The sequence below is a fragment of the Sinocyclocheilus anshuiensis genome, unplaced genomic scaffold (genome assembly GCF_001515605.1).
Source record: "Sinocyclocheilus anshuiensis isolate Anshui unplaced genomic scaffold, SAMN03320099.WGS_v1.1 scaffold2085, whole genome shotgun sequence".
Taxonomy (NCBI): Eukaryota; Metazoa; Chordata; class Actinopteri; order Cypriniformes; family Cyprinidae; genus Sinocyclocheilus; species Sinocyclocheilus anshuiensis.
Window position 1 is genome coordinate 13,879 of NW_015554052.1, and position 22,521 is coordinate 36,399.

Here is a 22,521-nt window from a genome sequence, read left to right on the forward strand (position 1 = left end):
GACCTGACACCAGCAGAGCGAGGTTGGATCTGTGAACGCGGAGGATCTTCTCCACTGAAATGTTTGGACTCCTACGTCGTGCTCTTCAGACACTGGTTTGTCTCTGGATGAGCTGCCTTATATATTCCTTAACGTGGAGGAGACGCGCTGTGATGTGTCTCAGGAGACTCTTAAGGGATTCTACAGGTGTGCAGGGGTCAAAGGTCAAGCCTGGATGTGCTGGACTCAACCAGGCCGGAGACCTGCTGCGTTCGTCCTGTGTTTGTGTGCGACACGTCGTCTTTAGCAGTTGCGATGCAATGAAGCGGAAGGCAACAGAACATTTTGCACGTCAGAATAATAGTAAAGTCATGAAAACTATGAAGTAACGCACGCAGAAGTCTGGGAATGATGTCAAAATGACTATTATATTTGAGCTTCTTCTTTGTCTAGATTCACGTGAACAAAAAATACGTGTTGCTGGAAGCTTATTGCATCACATTGCACCTGTTTAGGACATAAGTGAGCGTGTATGTGGAAAAGAGAGTCTGTGTGTAGTTGTGTATATGTTCATGTACACTAGTGGCTGGGTCACTGTGTGTGTGATTGTGTGTGTGCCTGTGTCAAATACAGCAACCCCAAAGAGTATTTAGACACTTAAATAAATAGTTCACCCAAAAATGAACATTTGCTGAAAATGTGCTCACCCGCAGGTCATCCAAGATGTAGATGAGTTTGTTTCTTCATCAGATTTGGAGAAATGTAGCACTGCATCACTTGCTCAGCAATGGATGCTCTGCAGTGAATGGGTGCCGTCAGAATGAGAGTCCAAACAGCTGATAAAAACATCACAATAATCCACAAGTAATCCACAGCACTCCAGTCCATCAGTTAATGTCTTGAGAAACCAAAAGCTGAAAAAAATCCATCATTAAGACGTTTTCACTTTAAGACGATGCTTCTGGCTAAAATATGAGCCTATAATCCATTAATAATAATGCTTCTTTCAGTGAAAAAGTCCATCTCATGTTGTCTCTCACATCAAAATCCAGCCACATATTTGTTTAGAGCTGCTTTGAATGGATCTGTGCAGGTTTCTCTCCTGATTCAGATGAGACGTCTTTTTCACGGGAAAAAGTTTTATTATGGATTATGGACTTGTATTTTAGCCGGACGTTAAAAACATCTTGATGTATTTGTTTCTTACAAACACACAGCTTTTGGCTTCTCCAGATGTTATCTGCTGGACTGGAGTGGTGTGGATTACTTGTGGATTATTTTGATGTTTTTATCAGCTGTTTGGACTCTCATTCTGACGGCACCCATTCGCTGCAGAGCATCCATTGCAGAGACACTGATGCAATGCTACATTTCTCCAAATCTGATGAAGAAACAAACTCATCTACATCTTAGATGGCTTGAGGGTGAGCACATTTTCAGAGCATTTTCATTTTTGGCTGCACTGTTCCTTTAAGCGTCTTAAATGCTTCTCGGGCCGCTGTACATGCTTCTGTTCCACACAGACGTCTGCTGTAATACTACTGACAGAAACGGGCTGTATGTGTTTCCCTGACTTGAGAAGTCCTGATAGAGAGAGTTGTTTTCTAAATCCAGTGGCTTCTTATCTGCAAAGCAGACTGTAAAACTCATGAAGATGTGTGTTTGCTGACTGATTACTGCACATAACGTCATCCTGACCTTGTTTTTGGTGGAGGAGGTTTCCCAGAGATTTAGTGAAAGGAATACTCTGGATTAATGTACAGCGTCTGTGACATGCCGTCGACTGCCAGAGAAAATCATTTCTACTCGTTTCTCACAACTGAGGTATTTTCTGTGGTAATCGACAGTGTGAATATTGAATATTCTCTTCTCTAGACAGAGTATTTCTTTGAACAGTTCAGTAACCTCAGATTTTTCCCGCTTTCAGATCATTCCCACAAGTGTGTTGTTTTTTTAAAGAAAAAACAAGTGTAATATTTTTCTCCACGTTGTCTTAATCCACTTTTAAAACATACTACTATTGCATAGCACAATGCTAGAGTGCCTGTAAATAACGAGTATAGAATGTATTTCCTGCATTTATCAGAGATTCAATGAACGGTAGCTTTCCTTCAGTTAGTTCTTTAAAAAAAATGCACATCTTACGTTCTGTTGCATCACTTTTTTTTATCGTACAATGTTTTGATTTCCTAGATATTTCATAAATAAAGAAAAAGCAATGTAGATTTATTTATCTAAACGTGAAAAGTTTAAAGTTATTTAATGTATGAAAAGTCGGGATGTATCATTTAACCGTAGATTTATGTAATCTGCTTTTTCAATAAAGTGGTTTTTGTAGTTAACTTAAAACTGTGTGACGGTGATTTTATTTTTATACAGAACCTGGGTGTTTTATACAAAATGACATCTCGGTAACAAAAACAATACTGATTCTCACTTTCAATTCATTTAAAATATTTTATGAATCAAATAATGTAATTATAATAAATAATGTATAATAAGTAGTGTCGTTCTGCGCATTTCTCTAAACACAACAAAATTAGTATTTATAATTAATTTTTTCTTAATGAGGATATATTTGTCCTTGTATTCCCCACTTCTCTTTGCTGTATTGGCCAAATCAGAAAAAAAAATATATATATTTTATTTTTTATTATTTATTTATTGGAAGGGATGGATTTTTAACGAGTCTTTTGATAAAAGACTATCACACTTTTTTTTTAATCTCATGTAAAATAAAACCAGAAACGTATTTAATTGAGATATTTCATAGAAATAGATGATCTAAAGCTGTCCAGAGAACACAAACATCTTTTACAAACATTTTAATACTTTGAATGAATTATTTGTTTTTGTTGTTGCCCTACAGCATGACATCACATCCTGTTGGCTATAAGGAGGTCTGAAGTGATTTTGCACACCTGGGTGAGACTTTAGAGCTCTGTTCTCGTCCAGCATAGATGTCTTGTGGTTTTCCAGTGGCATGTGAAGGGTCGGTGTGTTCATTCAGCGGTGATATCGCATACTGTAATCACACTCGCCGCACCCTGATGTCTGATACAGCATCCCACAGGAGCAAACTGCTCATTCTAGCTCACGAGTTCTCGGTCAAATCATTAAATTAATGCTGTAAAATGAACCTTTATAGCTGCTTAGATCCCTTCGCAAAGACCCGCCCTGGCAGATTCAGCGATATGATTGGTCAGATGGCCTGTCAATCAAGCTCCTGGCAAAAGGTGATTGAGTTCCTATTGAGATCTCTGAATATTCATTGCAGACTTTTTTGGTACTTTGGATAAATGTGAGCCCAGTTTGAGACTCCGTTTACTCTTCATTTGATCTCACTGCTGTCTAGGAGAAGCAACTGAGACATAAAATCCACTGACCTCTATAAAGCAGCTCCTGTGGTGATTTCAATGTTGCTGAGAAGATTTTTGGATTAAACACACAGCTTTGAGCATCACAGTACATTAATTAGATCTCAAAGAACAGCTTCTCTTAATCTCTGGCCTTTAATTCTAATCTGTGTCAATCTGGGTTTATATTAGTATGCAGAAATATACTACACATAAAATAAATGACACATATGACAGTGTATAAATGATGTTTTTTTCCTCCTGAAAGCCATGAATTGTTTGTCAGTGTTGAACAGAAGGTGTTGAGTTCATTAGCTCCGCAATGACAAACAGCAGACGAGCCGCAGCTTTCTTAATGTTTTACTCTTTGACTTTATTTCTGTGCTCCAGTTGCACTGTTCATCTAGATCTTTAGATGTATTCTAGATATACACTCTTGTGAAAAAGAAGTGTGCTTAACTGTGCACTTGTAGTGCACTTCAGATCTTAAAAGTATATTTTTAAAAACTGTACTTGCAGATACAATATTAATGAAATAAAAGGGCACTAAAAAAAAGACACTTTCATTGCTGTTTCTAAACATACTTAAATCCAGTTATTTCAAATTATGTTTTAATAAGCTTTTGTCATGCTTTAAAGTAGTACACTTATTCTGATGTGCTGACTAACATACTAAATCACATGTAAAGTATTTTATAATAATTTTATTATAATTTTTACTGTGTGTTATTTTATAGTACATTTAAAGTTAATATATTTTAAATGGACTAATTTGCAACTTCATTATACAAACGTGTGATTATATATTTAATGTGTGAAATATATTTAAATACATGACATACGAGTTTCAAAAGAAATGAGAAAGTATATTTTAGTTGATCATAAATGCTTCTCCATACATTCAGCAGTACACTTTAATCGTATTTCAAAGACAAAAGATGTCATTTTGGATTATTTGAACATATTTGAACTTGAGAGTGCTTTTTTGACCCAGGTTTCATCTAATTGTAAATAACCTGCAATCATGTGTCTGAAAACATTCAGTTCACCTTAAATATATTCTTTTGTGTGTAATAAGTAGCCTACTCTTTTTTTTAAATGTACTGAGTATTTAACTGTTATGGAGAGAACAGAGGAAGCATGCGGATCCATATGCAGAGCTTTATTCACAGGCGTGGTCACAAACAGGCATGGGTCAATAAACAGCAAACAGACATGAATGAGGCAAGACAAAGAGTATTCCTAGGGCAGGCGTGGGTCATCGATCGGCGAACGTAATCCAGAGGGCTTGACAAAAGGGGTAATCTGTAAACACGAGCAATAGTCAAAGGACCGGAAAACAGGCAAGGCAAAATTAGACTAAGACTAGGACTTGGAAATAAACAATGGCTAACGAAATGGCTCCGTAACGTAGCTATCACTGACTAGCGATATGCGCATACAATACTCGGCGTTGAATGGTGGTGTGAGACTGATTTATATAGTGTGTGTTATTGGTAGCTTTCAGGTGAGCGTGTGATTGGTTACTGCTGTGTGCAATCAGTGCAATGGATGATGGGAAATGTAGTCCAGGGTATAGTGTAACAGTCTGTGTAGTGTGAGAGTCAATGTAATGGAAGAGCGATCTCTGGTGGTGAGTGAACAGAAGTTTATAGACCAGATTCTTGACATTAACGTTCAATTTGATATTTAATTACGACTTTTTATCTCACAATTCAGACTTTTTTCCCTCGCAGATTCAGAGTTTGTATCTCACTGTTGACTTTTTTTCTCTCAGTTCTAAGATATAAACACAGAATTGTGAAGAATTGCGAGAAACAAGGTCAGAATTGTAAGATAAAAGTTGCAATTACCTTTTTTTTTTTAAATTATTTTTTACATTTTTTATATACCATGGAAATTCTGATTTCAGAGAAAAGAAAAAAAGTTGAGATGTGAACTCAGAATTGTGAGAAAATTGTGTATATATCTAGCAATTCTGACTTTTTTCCTCAAGTCTGAATTGTGACAAAATTGAGACAAAAAGTCAAAATTACCTCACTTTTTTTCTTTTTTCCCCCTTGTAACTCTGATATATAAACTCAGAAATGCGTGATATAAACTTTTTTGCAATTGCAATAAAAAAAATCTGAATTGTGAGAAAAAGACGATTTGCCTTTTCCATGGAGGAAACAATTTAGAAGAAAAGAATTCAAAAAAAACAAGTCAGAATTGTGAGAAAAAATTGCAATAAAAAAAATCTGAATTCTGAGTCACAATTCTTTTTTTTCTCTCTAAATTGAGGTCTTCGGGGCTTCCACAGAAGTTTAGAGGGAATCTGTGGGACAGTTTCTCAATGTAAACTCTATTTCAATGACAGTGTCAGAGCTGCAGGCCAAAGGACCACCCAAAATCTCTCTGCCCACGCTTCTCCACCGAGCTGTCCATAACTCATGGACCTGTCCGTGGGAACGGCATGTGTCCAGTGTGTGTGCCGTAAATCCAGCCGTGGCGCTGGGAATCGGAGCTCTGCCATTTGATTCAGCCTTATATGTGTAATTCAAGCACTGCATTTTTTTTGTATTCCAAGATTGAGGAATTATTACTGTTGTGGTATGATGAGATCAGTTCAGTAGCAAAGATTTCCATGAGTCTCTGCAGGCCTTCTGTCAGACGCTGGTCTGGAGTTTGAGCAAATAAAAGTCAGTGAGGACGGATGAAATCTGGTGTCAGTGACCCTCAAGAGTTTGTCAAATAAAAACAGATATGATGTCAAAGGCTGGGTTCGGATTGCAATGCTATTCACCTTATTTTGCAACACAGTGAGTGAATGTGCGAGACTTCCGATTCATTCGCTGCTATTGGTAAATAACTAAGAATAACAAAGTCCAGTAAACGGCAAAAATGTTTGCGCTACAAACCAGTGTGTTTATGATTATGGTAATAAATGTAATAATATGATAAGAAATTGCAGTTTGCAATATCAAGCTGCATAACAGACTGTTTTTGTACAGGTAAAATAACTGGAAGCGAATGACACCGGAAGTCTTGCATATTCAAGTTACAAATGGCGCACCTGCTCTTACGATAATAATAAAGTGGATAACAGCATGTGAAAATTATGCAGTATGGATTGACTTTTCAAATGTAGCATGCAACTTTATTGTCTCATTATGAAAATGCAGTTATTGTTATAAAAGTCTAAAACTGCACTTAAAAGGGTCATCGGATGCCTATTTTCCACAAGTTGATATGATTCTTTAGGGTCTTAATGAAAAGTCTGTAACATAGTTTGGTTAAAATTTCTCAATGGTAGTGTATAAAACACCTTTTTTACCGTCAAAAACAGCTCTTTTCAGATCAAGCCGTTTTTGTAGCATTTTCCTTTAAATGTTAATGAGCTCTGCTGACCCCGCGCCTCTCTTCCGAGCTGCTCTCAGAGAGACTATTTACTTTAGCCGCATTCATCGTGAAACTTGCTAATTACCACATTATTAGGAAAGGCGATTTGCAAAGATTCATTAAAAAACCTTACACTCACTTCTTCTGTAGGTGAAGCTGGATCAGGAATGATTCGCGGCGAACATAGAAGCATTTATGTAGATCGGAGGCGCATTCCCTTCAGAAACAAACGTAATCCACTGCGTCTTCAGCAGCTCAGATGTCGAGAGTAAATGACGACTGCTGTGTTCATTATTACAGCATCCTATGACCCCTTTAAAATGAGTTTATGCAATAAAACGGTAATGCATGCATGGTGCAAATAACATGATGCTCTTTAATTTGTATCAGTCTAGTATCCAAATTCATATAAATTATGCTGATATCGCCAAAAACATCGGTTATTTATTGCTGTTAGAAGAGAGAGCAGCTGTATGTGGATATATTACAAGTATTTTTTTATTTGAAATTACATGCAGACGCTTCCAGGGAAACCTTCATTTAGTGATTTTAGGCGGCAAGCAGAATTTCTCAGTGAATTCAGTTGAAGGTGAATTTTCTGCTTAATCAGTGACCTTTCTGGAAATGTCGTTTGTGCAGTTCAGGAGGTCATTTCTGTTGGTTTTGTTTGAATGATAAACTCAGAAATGCAAGAAAAATGTTCATCTGTGTTGACAGTGTTAAATGGTTGAGTAATATCAGTTCTTAAATTATGACATTGCTGTATGATTTGAACTGTTGGACAGTCGAACAGACCAAACATTTTGGCTTGATGTTAATGATCAATAGTTGTTCAATAGTTTAATAATTGCTGAATGTAACATATACAGTGATACCGAAAAGTATTTGTTGACACTTAAAAATGTCTACATTTCTTTATATTAGATAACAATAGCAACTGGCTTCATACATCCACTAAAAATCCCTGTCAGCTGATTAAAAGTCAAATGAGCAAAGCTGATGAAGAAATGAGTGTTTCAGAGTGGCTGATGTGTCCAAACACTCATATCTCACATTATCTCTCGGTTGAACGTTTATTGCTTTAATGAAGCAACAGTTTGTTGTCTATATTGTGGAAAATGCCAGATCACCATCGGCTCTTGATGACTAGTACAGTTTCTACCCTTGTTGCCATGGCAACCACATTGACTTTCAGATTCTCTTGACGATCTGAAATGTTAATTAATTTTTCTTTCTGCTGTTTTGTCTCCGCTCAGATGACATTTCAGAAATCATTTTCTTTCTAACTATCTATTTATTTATTTATTTTCAAGGAAAAGGCTGGAAATAACTGGGCAGGTGATGTTTGAAGTGAAATATGTGTTGCTAGGCAACAGGCACATTATACAGCGATCTGATCTCTGGCTGAGGTTCCTCTGTGACCTGTCAATCATCTCATCCGACGCAGAAATGAGTTACAGCCCCGAAACTCACGCAAATGGATATTTCTGTGTGCTAATACTACAGTAAAATTCATCTGTCTCTTTTACTGTTTGTGGAGAATATTTTCATTCGCATGATGTTTTCCAGATGTGTTTCGGTTCAGTCTCTGTTTGCTTTGGGGATTTGACTGGAGCTGAACACAGCTGACCTTTGACCTCATGTTCCAAAGACAGAAACACTGGGAACCGAGAGACTGACGGACTGTGATGGACCTGGACCTACAGCTCCTCCTGCTGGTGCAGAACCTGCTCGTGCTGCTGATCTTTCATGGAAATCAGATGCAGGTGTCATAAAAGCTGATGTTACACTTGAAAATGGAAAGTTGAGGGCATTGCATTGTGGGATACAGTATCCAGTGCAGTGTGCTCTGCGCATCCATGCATGTATATCTTTACCTACATTTATGCATTTGGCAGATTTAGATTGCATTCAAGGTTTACATTTGATCAGTTCATGCATTCATGCATGGGGTACATATTATTTACTTCTCAAATAGTGTTATACTATTTATTTTTTTTATCATATTGTAACTTAAAAATACTTAAAAAATTAATTGTAAAACAACGTACACCTACTGTATTTCAGCTAGTTGCCAAGGAAACATTTCTCATTTTCATTTAGATTAACTTTAAGTACTAAAATAATTCAAACTTAATAAACTAAATTTAATAAATACAAATTAATAAAAATTATATATATATATATATATATAGCCAGTTTAGTATGGTTAACTAAAACCATAAAAAAAATCGTTATTTGAAATAAATGTTAACTGAAATAAAATTAAATATATTTTATTTTAGCCAGTTGCCAAAGAAACATTTCTCATTTTCATTTAGTTTAACTTGATGTATTAAAATAACTAAAACTAAAACTGAAATAAATATAAAAATGTAAAGTTATACATAAAAAAACCCAAACTAAAAACTGACAAAAACACAGCAGTTTCTAAAAATGTAACTAAAATTAAAATGAAAGCCATAAAATAAAGACTAATTCAAATTATTAATAACAACTATAATAGTATCTCAATTATACTAAAATGACACTGCTATATAGACATATTAAAAAAACCTCAAAACTAATAAATAAGACAAAAACATGCAACAACATTTAACAGAATTAAAGTGAAAACAGAAAATATAAAATTTAAATCTAATTCAAAATATCACCAAAAAACTGTTATATTATATCAAAACCTAGCGCTATTTGTATGATATTATTCTGAATCATAGCCAGAGTCACAGAAATTGTGCAAAGTGATTTATTTTGGGGGAAAAAGACTCGCCATGTGATGATGAATACAGAAACTCTCATGAAGTACAAACTGTAAAACACAAGGTGCTTTAGAATCTTCACAGAGTTCAGTGTAAAACATCTCTGATTTTGCATAATCATAAATTAACATAATAAACATCAATATAATACTGCTAATTTATGGATTAATTGTCAATGAAAATTACACTACATTACAGTTTCAAAATGTTTTAAATTCTTCTTAAAAATATTGGTGCAATTTTGAGGCAAGCTTCATTCCTCAGCCTTGATTTTTGTGAGCCCTGTTGTTGTTGCAGGCGTGCTACAGTGCTTTGGTTTTGGGGTAAAGGTGAAGCTTCTCTTCATGGTTCATACAAGCAAAGTTCTTCTTGAGGAGGTTGATGAGGCCGTTGGTGGATGAATCGTGAGAAGAGACCTCCGCTGAGTCCTGAAGCTCCGGTTTGATCTTCTTTGCCAGCTGTTTCCCGAGTTTCGACAGAAGACAGACAGTCAAACGGGAATATATGAGTCTGAAAAAGGCTTATCACAGTTAACTAAAAATAAAACCTCAGCTCTGGACCTTAAGATGCACTTTCCTGAAGACCGTGATTAGCTTGTTCAGGTGTGTTTGATTAGGAATGGAGCTCAACTCTGCAGGAAAGTGGATCTCGAGGTCCAGAGTCTAGGGCCGCTATCTGAATAAAATATAAACATATCAAACAAAAATAATTCATAATTATAAAAATATTATAAAAAACTAAATTATTTTTTTTCAGTTATAGTTGCCAAGGAAACATTTCTCATTTTCATTTAGTTCAACTTAATGTACTTAACTAACTAAAAATAAAAACGGAAATAAAAATTTATAAAAACTATATAGGCATATTTTAAAAATAAATAAAAAAAAAAGTAAAAAACACAAAATTTCTAAAACTTTAAGCAAAATTAAAGTGAAAATAAAAACTAATTTAAAATATGAATAAAAACCAATAATATGTCAATGACACTAAAATAACACTGGTCTGGTAATAAAACTAGCAATTTAACAGGTTTATCAAATTAAACTTGAGTGTAGGATCAGAAATAAATGTATTTATTATATAAATAAATTAATTCTGTTTCATTAACATTAAATAAAACTAAAACTGAAATAAAAATTAATAAAAACTAAATGCACATTTTAAAAAATAAAAAACGAATAAAAACGTCAATATTTTAACTAAAATCAAAATTAAAATAAATACAGAAAATATAAAAAATATTTTTAAATATTAATAATAACTATAATAGTATCTCAACAACACTGGTCTGGTAATAAAACTGCTTCCGCTGCTTTTTTAGCACGTTAGGCATTTATTTTGTCAGGTTTATTTTGTTTCATTAACATTCCTGAGATCATTTCTATCTATTTTCCCTGATAGGTTCAATTTCTTCTTTATTTGATACATTAGATGACTCACCCCCACTGATCAAAACTGTTCATTTCCCACACGACGCCCTGAACGAAGATCTTGTGTTCATACATGGCTGTTAAGAGAGGTCAAAGGTCAGGAACCTGATATCTAATACTGTACAGCATCACCAAAACATCTGAGACAGATTTTAACGCACCGATCAGAACGCCCAGAGTATACGGAGACAACTTTTTGAAGATGATGGATTCGTTGGCTTGTTTCCTTGGAAAACCTGGACAGAAGCGCAGGGATAATGTTACCAACAAAGAGCTTTACTCGCAATACAGCTGTGTTCAAAATGCTGTGCATATAACATTTACGCATTTTTAATCCTATTTTTATTTAAGAAATGTCTGAATTTTTTGGCAGTCTGATCAAATTGTGAGTCAAGAAGGAGGTTGTTGCTTATGATTCATTTATCAAACGGTCATGTTGAGCAGATTGCATTGTCAGATCTAATGCACGTTTTGGTAAATGTGAGTATTGCATGTATATCGAGAATCTGCATACTGTGCATGTTATACATACTGCAGATTTAGTGAGAGCAGTAGGGTGTAGTGTGTTTTGTGTCCTGTCGAGGTCAGTATAAGCCAGTGCTTGACTTTATATTCTCACTTTGTGAGGCAGAATGTTCTCTAGTTTCTCTCTGCTCAGTCCTCCAGCTTCCAGCTCTTTCTTTGCCTCTTCTGTCGTCTTTCCCTTCATCAGCGCCTCCGTCTGCACCAGGAAGTTCACCAGGATCTACAAGTCACATTTATTTCTGTAGCGCTTTATACAGTACAGACTGTTTCAAAGCAGCTTCACATTAATAAAGCAGGAAAATAGTGACATTATTCAGCTCAATTCAGTTGAGTGTTGATTTAATTCAGTTCAATAACAGTGTTGATGTTGCAATGTGAGGATATACAAAACACATGACATCACATACTGAGTGATTTGTACGGAAGCTTATTTCTGCCACAGAATAAAACAATTAAAAAAGGTAATTTTGACTTTTTTTTATATCTTACAATTATGACTTTTCTCTCACAATTTTGAGTTTATATCTCACAATTCTGACTTTTTCTCATAATTCTGAATTTATATCTCACAATTCTGACTTCTTTTTCTCGCAATTCTGAATTGATATCTCATCATTCTGACTTTTTTCACAGTTCTGAATTAATCTCATAATTCTGAATTTATATCTCATAATTCTGAGTTTATATCTCACAATTCTGACTTTTTCTCGTAATTCTGAATTTATCTCACAATTCTGATTTTTCTCATAATTCTGAATTGATATCTCATAATTAAGACTTTTTCACAGTTCTTCTGAATTTATATCTCATAATTCTGAATTTATATCTCATAATTCTGAATTTATATCTCATCATTCTTAATCTATATCTCATAATTCTGAGTTTATATCTCACAATTCTGACTTTTTCTCGTAGTTCTGAATTTATATCTCATAATTCAAACTTTTTAACAGTTCTGAATTTATATCTCATAATTCTGAATTTATATCTCATAATTCTGACTTCTTTTCTCGCAATTCTGAATTTAAATCTCATAATTAAGACTTTTTCACAGTTCTGAATTTATATCTCATAATTATGAATTTATATCTCATAATTCTGAATTTATATCTCATAATTCTTAATCTATATCTCATAATTCTGAGTTTATATCTCACAATTCTGACTTTTTCTCATAATTCTGAATTTATATCTCATAATTCAAACTTGTTCACAGTTCTGAATTTATATCTCATAATTCTGAATTTATATCTCATAATTCTGACTTATTTTCTTGCAATTCTGAATTTAAATCTCATAATTAAGACTTTTTCACAGTTCTGAATTTATATCTCATAATTCTGAATTTATATCTCATAATTCTTAATCTATATCTCATAATTCTGAGTTTATATCTCACAATTCTGACTTTTTCTTGTAATTCTGAATTTATATCTCATAATTCAAACTTTTTTCACAGTTCAGAATTTATATCTCATAATTCTGAATTTATATCTCATAATTCTGAATTTATATCTCACAGTTCTTAATCTATATCTCATAATTCTGAATTTATATCTCATAATTCTGACTTTTTATCGTAATTCTGAATTTATATCTCATAATTCAAACTTTTTTCACAGTTCAGAATTTATATATCATAATTCTGAATTTATATCTCATAATTTAGTTAAAGAGTTTATATTTTACAATTACGACTTTTTCCTTCACAATTTTGAGTTTATATCTCACAAATATGACTTTTCACAGTTCTGAGTTTATATCTCACAATTCTTGCTTCTTTTCTCGCAATTCTGAATTTATATCTCATAATTCTGACTTTTTTCTCATAATTCTGAGTTTATGTCTCACAATTCTGACTTTTTTCTTGCAATTTTGAGAAAAAAAAACCCTCAGAATTGCGAGATGTAAATTCAGAATTATGAGATATAAACTTGCAAAGTCACAATTGCCAGAAAAAGTCTGAATTGTGAGGCATAAACTTAAAATTATGAAGAAAGAAAAAAAATCACAGTTACCTTTTTTATTTTATTTATTTATTTTTATCCCACGGCAGAGATGAGCTTCCATAGATTTGAGTCACTTCATGTGATTCATCGCTGGATCTGCAGCTCGGTACCTTGTGGTGGAGGTTGTTTCTGGTTGGATGTTGAGACTGGGCAGGAATGAGGAAGTCAGCAGGAACCATACGAGTTCCTGTGGAGGAGACAGAAGGGTCAGACAGATGCTTCTCCCACCAAAACACACACATACTGTACGCCAGATTGCGTAGGCCAGCGAGTGAACCTTGATGAATGAGCTGGTAGAAAGCGTGGTGTCTGTTAGTTCCTGGTTCACCTCATACGATCGGGCCGGTGTGATAGTTCACCCGGTTACTCTCAGTAGTGATGTACTTTCCGTTAGACTCCATGTCACCCTGTAAATCACAGCAGTAGATTCTCATTAGTGTTTTTGATGACTTTACTGTCAGTATAAAATGCATTCAGTCTTTGGCTGGTGTTGTGTGTTTTGTGTTCGCTCTACAGGTGAGACGCACCTGTTGGAAGTAGGCCTGGAAGACACTGATGTACCAGATGCCCAGCAGAGTGAGCAGCATGGGTGCGTTCTGATCCACAGGAGCCGTACGGAGATGAGTGTCCTGCCAGAGATGTAGATTCAGGGGTTTATGTAAGCTTTGTGAAACAAATTAACACTTCTATTCAGCAAGGATGCATTAAATTGATCAAAAGTGACAGTAAAAACATTTCTAGTGTTACAAAAGATTTCTATTTCAAATGAATGCGGTTCTGTTGAACTTTCTATTCATTAAAGAATCTTGAAAAATAAAATGTATCACGGTTTCCACAAAAATATGAAGCAGCACAACTGTTTTCAACATGGATAATAATCAGAAACGTTTCTTGAGCAGCAAATCAGCATATTAGAATGATTTCTGAAGATCATGTGACACTGAAGACTGGAGCCATGATGCTGAAAATTCAGCTGCGCATCACAGAAATAAATGACATTTTACAATATATTTACATTGAAAACAGCTATTATAAGATGTAATTTATTTTTGATCAAATAAATGCAGCCTTGGTGAGCAGAAGAAACGTCCTTCAAAAACATTTGAAATCTTACTGATCTCAAACTTTTGAATGGTAGCTTGTCATTATACAAACATATTTGACTGTGAATTTGAATATTTGAATTCAGTTTAATTTGACATTGCTAATGAAGGTCAAATACTGATAATGTGCTCCTTCACTAATAAAACCCACCATCCAATGAGCTCCAGCCAACAGCTTCTCAAAGTTCTCGTATCCTGAGACAGAAGAGATCAGACAGATTCTTGAGCATCTCTCACACACGCTGCATATCTTCATGAGAGTCACATGATAACACTCACCGATATGAAGAGTGATGGACAGACCAATTGCAGACCATAAGGAGTATCGTCCACTGACCCACTAGAAAAAAAAACATTTCAAACTCATCTAATGAGGTACAATAGATTAGTTTTACTGCATTTTTATTATTTGAATTATCTTTTTGTTAATAATTTAGCTATAGTTAACTAAGGCTAAAACCAAAAACATAAAAAAAACTATACAGACAAAACAAAAACTAATAAAAATGGAGAAAAGAAAAACAATAAAAAAAACATTTTGTCACTTGAAATAAAATAAATGTTAACAGAAATAAAATTAAATATAAAAAAATTTAAATGAAAAACTATAGACATTAAAAAACAAAAGCTAATAAAAATGACAAAACATGCTCTTTCAAGTAGTTTTTGTTACTTGAAATAAAATAAATGTTAACTGAAATAAAATAAAATATACATAAAAACGTAAACTTAAAAACTATGTAGACATATTAAAAACAAAAACGAATAAATATGACGAAAACACACAAAAACTTGTAACACAAAAATTTTGTTACTTGAAATAAAATAAATGTTAAAGGAAATAAAATAAATAAAATAAAATGTAAACTTAAACTATATAGACATATTAAAAAAACAAAAAAACTTTATAAAAATGACAAAAATGTGTGTATTACTGTAACAAAAAAACTAACAAAAAAAATATAACATTAAAAACTAATTCAAACTATTAATAATAACTATGATAGTATCTCACTGATACTAAAATAACACTGTTGTAAGCATAAAAAAGTAAATAAAACACAAATTCAACTACATATCAAACCTTTCTTTACATGAGCAAACATGCATATGCCAAAGAGCATATAGAGTCCATAATAAATAGGATAGTAAGGAACCTTGCCCTTTAAATATCAACAATGTGACTAAAAGTAGCCTGTCGGCCTTTACCGTGAGCCAGCCTTTGCGTGACCTCTGCTCGGATAAGGTCAAGATCACGAATAACCCAGCAGCGTTCGGCAGTGACAGACTCTACCAGCAGCTGTTAGTGAGAGCATCCAGACGCCTACTTCACAGGTCAAAGACTACGGCAAATACAGGTCACGGCCCTCAGCGGACCAAACATGTTCTCCGGGTCGATGCCGAAGTCCTTCACTTTGGGCTGAAACACAGAAAGTGGAATAAAGTTTTTTTTTTTTTGGTTATGCAAGGAAACAAGGAAAACATTCAATTGGAAACATTCCATTTCCAAATGTAACACTGTGGGAATGTTACATTTGAATGTTCTCAGAATGTTTTGAACATTTAAAAACGTTACACAAACATCCAACTAAAACGTTAAAAAAAAAAATCCATGAATAATGTGTAAATAATGTTTTGATGCTAATGTTTTGAGAACATTTTATATTGCTAAATGATTTGATGTAAAGCACTTTAAATTACTACTGTGTTTGAAATGCAGTATGCTATATAAATAAACTCACTTGGCCTTGTACATGCAAAATGAGTTTACATGAAAAAGATTTTGCCCGTTTAGTTTTAGTAAATGCTCTTTTTGGACTGTTTTGAGTTTTGAAAGTTACAAAAGCTTTAATAGCACAATGAGCTGTATTATTTCAAAGATTTATGGAAATTTTAATTCCTGATGATATGAGCCTTTACATCTAAACTGGAATGCACTTACTCCGTTGGTTGAGAGTGCCACGAAATGCTTGGCAACTGCAGATTTCTGTGAGAACGATAAAAACGACACAAGAATAAGAGACTCACGTCTTTGGCGGCCTGCAGGAACCACTCATTTGCTGACTCAGCGTTTATGATGGTTTCCTGGGTTGTAAATGTCTGAGGAAGACAAACGGAAATTTCATACTAGTGGCACATTATTTTATGATATATAATTAATGTGATTTTATTAGCAAAAGAACCTATAAAGAGTCCCAGCAAAATCTAAATTTGATATTTTGGGTTGCTTCATCTCTCTCTGCTAATGCTGTATAATCTGCTCAGTCTCTGAATGCTGCGTCCAGCTAAGACCTTCGATGCGATGATGAAGAGTGTGGTCTCAGTGTTGAGTTCAGCCAGAGTCTTAGCGATGTGCGTTCCGTCGATGTTAGACACAAACCAGACGCGGGGTCCACCTTTAGAATAGAGCTTCAGGGCCTCTGTCACCATTAACGGACCCTGAAACACACACAAAACAGACTTTACAAAACCCAACTAGCACAATTACCCATTTATTTATATAAAATAACTACATAATACAAAAATATGATTAAAAATAAATAAATACTGAAATTAATAATTTGATTAAAATAAGTAAAACATTTATTGAAAACAAATAAATAAAAATGTGATTAAAATGTAAAAAAGTAAATAAATTAGTACATTTATAAATAATACTAAAAAGCTTAAAATTATTGAATAAAAGATTTTAATAAATAATTTGATTACAATAAATAACATTTTAATTTAAAACAAACAAACAAATAAAATAATACAAATTTGATTCAAATGAATATGTAAACAAATGAGTACATATATAAATAAATAATACAGAGAATAGAAATTAAATATTTTCCAAATCATATTTGTAGCATATTTATAGTATTCATTTTCCCTTACACAAGGATTATCATACACTGAATTTTATTTATTTTTTTATGTTTTTGAAGTTCTAAATAAATCAAAGATTGCTGCTTTTTTAGGAAGATGCTATTTCAGTCTATCTACTTCAAAATTTCAGGTTTAATTGAGTGTTTTACTTGCTGTAATTATTTGTGAAATTTACTAGCAATTTCTGAGTGAAAATTGTTTCAATTTTTTTTTGTTGGTGGGTCTGTGGCATCTAAAAGATTGAAAACCCCTGATCTAGAGCATCAAATCAGTGGAAAAAGAAGAAAAATTATGCAAAATAGTGAGTTTTGATTTTACAAACCAGATCAGATCCACCGATGCCAACATTAACCACATCAGTGATGGATTTCAGTGTATCCCTTCCACTCGCAACTGCAGACTTTCTGTGGACAGAAGAAAGAGTGAGATTTTGCATCCTGCTCTAGACACCAGCATCTTCATAACCTCTTCATAACCGCACGCACTCACTCACTCACGCACGCACGCACACACGCACACGCTCGCACACGCACACACACACACACGCACACGCACACGCATACTTCTGTGTATATTATATAGACTATTATATACTAAATAATAATAAATAAAATATTGCATTTATTTTAAAAGGCCAATAAATAAATAAATAAATAAATAATGTAAAACAAGTCTGATGAATGTGGCGCCATCTATCGACACGTGAAAGACACTGAAAATTGTGTTTGTTGAAAAATTGAACACTAGAGGACACAGGAGTCCATCACATCACAGTCTCAAACTCTGTCAAAACATTTATTATTTTAATGTATTCTTCTTTGACGTCTTTTATCTGCTTTTTTACATATGGACAATTTTTGGTTCATTCTGGTGGCTGTGTCTTACGTTGTCTTGTGTTGTACAAGTTGCAATAAATAAATAAAAAAAAATCTTCAGTAATCTGTGGCTGTGGTAATAAAATAAAATAAGTACTTTTCTAAAATAATAATAAATAATTAAATACATACATAAATTAAGAATAAAGCTACAAACTCGATAAATAATCACCGCTATAATCAAATAAATAAAATAAAAATAAATGGTAGATAACTTTCAAAAACGTCGTATATACATAATTAATAATAATGTATTATTATTATTATTATTGTTAGCTATTATACATATATGAACAAAACCTAACTATGGTTATGCTTTGGGTAACGAAAACACAAGCAACAATGCGCCATTTATTTAGTATAAATCTACTTTAATTCCAATTTCATTTTTTTTTTTAAAGTGCACGCTTTCTATGGTGTGGTCGGGCGCGCGCGTCGCCTGGCGTGCACGCTCGCGCCTGTGCTTTTGTGGACGCGCGCTCGGAAGACGCGCTGCGTCACTTCCTCTTTCCACAGACAGGAGGGTGGGGACAAACAGCTGGTAAGCGATGCCGTGATCCGACCGCCGATCGGGCTGTTTTTCACACCAATAAACGCCTTTCCCGGAGCCACTACAGGTAGGACTCGAGTCCGTTACTGCCCGCCGCCCCGGAGCGGCCGCCAGCGGGTGTGTTTTGACGTGTTTGAGGTGTTTTTTCAATCCGTGTCAACGTGAGGTGCTAACGGCTAACTGAGATTAGCTCCATAAACACTGCTGGTTTTTGTGTAATCGTTTGAAACGTGATTTCGGTGCTGTTAAAGCAGTGAAATGATGGCAGCCTGACACTAAAGTGGTGTTTCGGCGGCATTAGGTTTGTGAAGGGGTTTTGGTTCATCTGAATCAGCTTTGAGCCGTTAAACCTCATCAAATCTGCTACTGTCTGATCTTAATTACTTTAATTAACGGCGTAATTAACTGGCCCTAAATTACACTGAGGCTGGGGACCCGTCAACGCCCTGAAAAAGCAGTGACTGGCTTCACTGCAGCCCTTTAACACCCTAATGACAGCCGACGGGTGTCATACACACCCAAACCCCTGTCGGGTGTCATTTGGGATGGTTCTGAGTTTTTCTGGGTGTCGAAGTGTGGGACACTTCTAGATGTGAGCTGAAATGGACCGTCTTGCATGTCAGAGCAATGCAAAATGTAATCAGTCATCGTAATCGGGCTCTAGTGGTAGTTTATCACCGGGTAACCGGTCCTAACTGTTAGTTTTGGTGGGGCTTGGGTCTGTTTTCGCTGGAACGAGTGTTCAGGAGATCACAGACTGGGTTATTTAGATGAATTTTGTGTCCGGAGGATCCAGATTCCTGTAGTGGTTCTAGTGGCTGTAGCTCTCAGGATATTTATACTCCTCTGCACACCAGTGTAACCCAGTATGTAGCTTAAATTACACTGTGCAGTCTGTGAAGTTAAATGTATTTGTCGCCCCGTAAATGCAAAGGTTTACTGGAACAGTTTTCATTGGATTTGATCTGGTTGTTTTTGGAGTTCTTTAGCAGTTGGTTTTGTTTCAGGGCCCAGATTTGGTTAATTGAAATTTAACAACTTTTCTTTATTTATTAATAAAGTAATGCATCACATAATGTATATTGCAATAGCAGATTTTAACTGCTTGATTTTTTTAAAAATTTGTCACAAAATGTAACTATATCATCGTCCAGCTTTTTAGTTGGATATATATATAAGTATGTCCAACTTTATCTGCATGCATACGGTATACTCGTGTAGGTAGATATGTAAATACAGCAAATCTCAACTGCTAATATGTTAAATATGACTATAAGGCATAAAGATATTAAGATATTATAAACATTAACATAATGATTTTCTGTAAAGCTGCTTTAAAAAAAATGTGTATTGTTAAAAGCTTTATACATATAAATTTAACTTGACTTGGTCTGTGCAAAGTAATGCAAGTGAATGTCTGGTTTCTTTTACTGTGTGTTGTTTATGGTTTTTAAAGGGTGTCATACACACCCAAGATGTAGATGAGTTTGTTTCTTCATCAGATTTGGAGAAATTCAGCATTCTGTCGCTTGCTCAGCAATGGATGCTCTGCAGTGAATGGGTGCCGTCAGAATGAGAGTCCAAACAGCTGATAAAAACATCACAATAATCCACACCACTCCAGTCCATCAATTTAATGTCTTGTGAAGACAAAAGCTGCATGTTTGTAAGAAACAAATCCATCATTAAGACGTTTTAACTTTAAACCGTTGCTTCCGGCCAGAATACAAGCTCAACACCCATTGACATATTTGTTTAGAGCTGTTTTGGCTTGTAAACAGTGCTTGATCTGTTCAGATTTTTCTCCTGATTCAGACCAGACCGCTTTTTCACTTGAGAAAGCAATATTATGGACAGAGAATCTGTATTTTAGCCGGAAACAACAGTTTGAAGTTAAAGCATCTTAATGATGGATTTGTTTCAGCTTTTGTCTTCTCCAGATGTTAACTGATGGACTGGAGTGGTGTGGATTACTTGTGGATTATTGTGATGTTTTTATCAGCTGTTTGGACTCTCATTCTGACGGCACCCATTCACTGCAGAGCATCCATTGGTGAACAAGCGACAGAATGCTAAATGTCATCGTAACTCATCCTGAAGGTGAGTACATTTTCAGCAAATTTTCATTTTTGCGTGAACTGTTCCTTTAAAGATGAGGGCATGTCATGCAACCAGTCAGTGTTGACTTCTGATTTGACTAGCTTCTACCAAGTGACAGATGAGTTTTTTATTTGATGTACATTTGACGTCAACAACTAAAGATATGTAAAGCATTTCTCCTCCTTTTTAAAAGCTGATAAACTTGTATTTTGCACAAGCCGCATTGTTATTTCCGTTTAGTACTGTTCTTTCCTGCTCTCCGTGACCTATCAGAACAAGCATGTTACCCACCATTGACGTATAATATTCCTATAGTGTGCAAGCTTAAAAAACAGCATTTTAACACTGTGTGATTGCGATCCTAATTGTTAGTTTCCACATTCTTCACCCTGTATTCCGCAGAAGCCTGTGATTAGTTTGTTAGATGTCTGTGAGTAGGTCAATTACGCTCTATTCTGTGTGAACCTCATTGTGTTTTGCAACCAGGATTTTCGTTAAACCCTCTTTTGAAAAGTGCTGCGAGCAGACGGCTGGCCCCTCTGAGCTATTGTAGCCCGACTCTAGAATGAGACTTGCTGGCAATGGCTTCTCTGAGTTCATGTGGAATGTATTTCCTGTTTGGGTCCCTTCAGTTTGGGAATGAAAGAAAAAGCATGACTCGCTGCTTAATGGATGCTGCAGCAGTGCTAGTTATTTAAAGTTGTTTTCTCATGACCTGTTGACAATGCAGGAATATTTTTATAGGCTGGGAGATTTTGCACTGTGTGTGAAATGGATTTGACCTCTTTATGCGTTTGGGATGCTGGAAAGGAAATCTTTTTGTGTTTGTCTGTTATCTAAATGAAATGAAATAATTGAGTCAAACCTGTGAGAATGATGGTTCGAGCATTTGAATTGTCTTGCATTTGTTCACAAAGATCTTAAAAAATATCTTAAGAAGTCTTAAAGGGGTCACATGATGCGATTTCAATTTTTCCTTTCTCTTTGGAGTGTTACAAGCTCTTGGTGCATAAAGAAGATCTGTAAAGTTGCAAAGACTAAAGTCTCAAATCCAAAGAGATATTCTTTATAAAAGTTAAGAGTCAGCCACACCTACCTAAAACGGCTCGTTCTAACACGCCTCCACATGTCTGCGTCACGATGTGGGAAGATTTGCATAACGCCGCCCAAATGTTCACACAAAGAAAGAAGGCGTAACTTTTATTCTCGCTGTTGCCGCCGCGGCCATGTTGTGGAGACACTGTGTTTCGTTGTGAAAGCGAAACTACTTTGTTTGGTCTTCCAAAAGAGGACGATATCCGCTTCGTCATGCCTAGAGCTGATCCGTGCTGGTTGCTGAGGAAATACATCAACTTCGCTGTGGATCGCCGGATCGGCTTTCACCGTGGACGAAGCGGAGTCCAGCCCGGGGTCATCACACATGGTTGCCGCAAGTCCGCCGGACGCTCCTTCGTCGAATCTTCGCCGTTCTCAAGCCGCCCGCCTCTGCTCACTCAAGCCGGCCTCCGTTCACTCAAGGCCGCGGTGTGTGACGCTGTTTCGTTGTGAAAGCGAAACTACTTTGTTTGGTCTTCCAAAAGAAG

The 22,521-nt window shown here is 35.2% G+C and overlaps 1 protein-coding gene and 1 pseudogene across 1 annotated transcript in view; one reads left to right on the plus strand and one right to left on the minus strand.

Moving 5' to 3' along the window:
* Positions 1-9,581: 9,581 nt before the first annotated feature.
* Positions 9,582-19,486, minus strand: LOC107668467 (glucose-6-phosphate isomerase-like; annotated as a pseudogene).
* Positions 18,781-22,521, plus strand: part of LOC107668468 (uncharacterized protein KIAA0355-like) — a 39,893-nt gene continuing 36,152 nt past the window's right edge. Inside the window, exon 1 of the mRNA XM_016460340.1 lies at positions 18,781-18,905. The gene's annotated coding sequence lies outside the window, so the exon portion shown is untranslated. The remainder of the gene's footprint in view (positions 18,906-22,521) is intronic.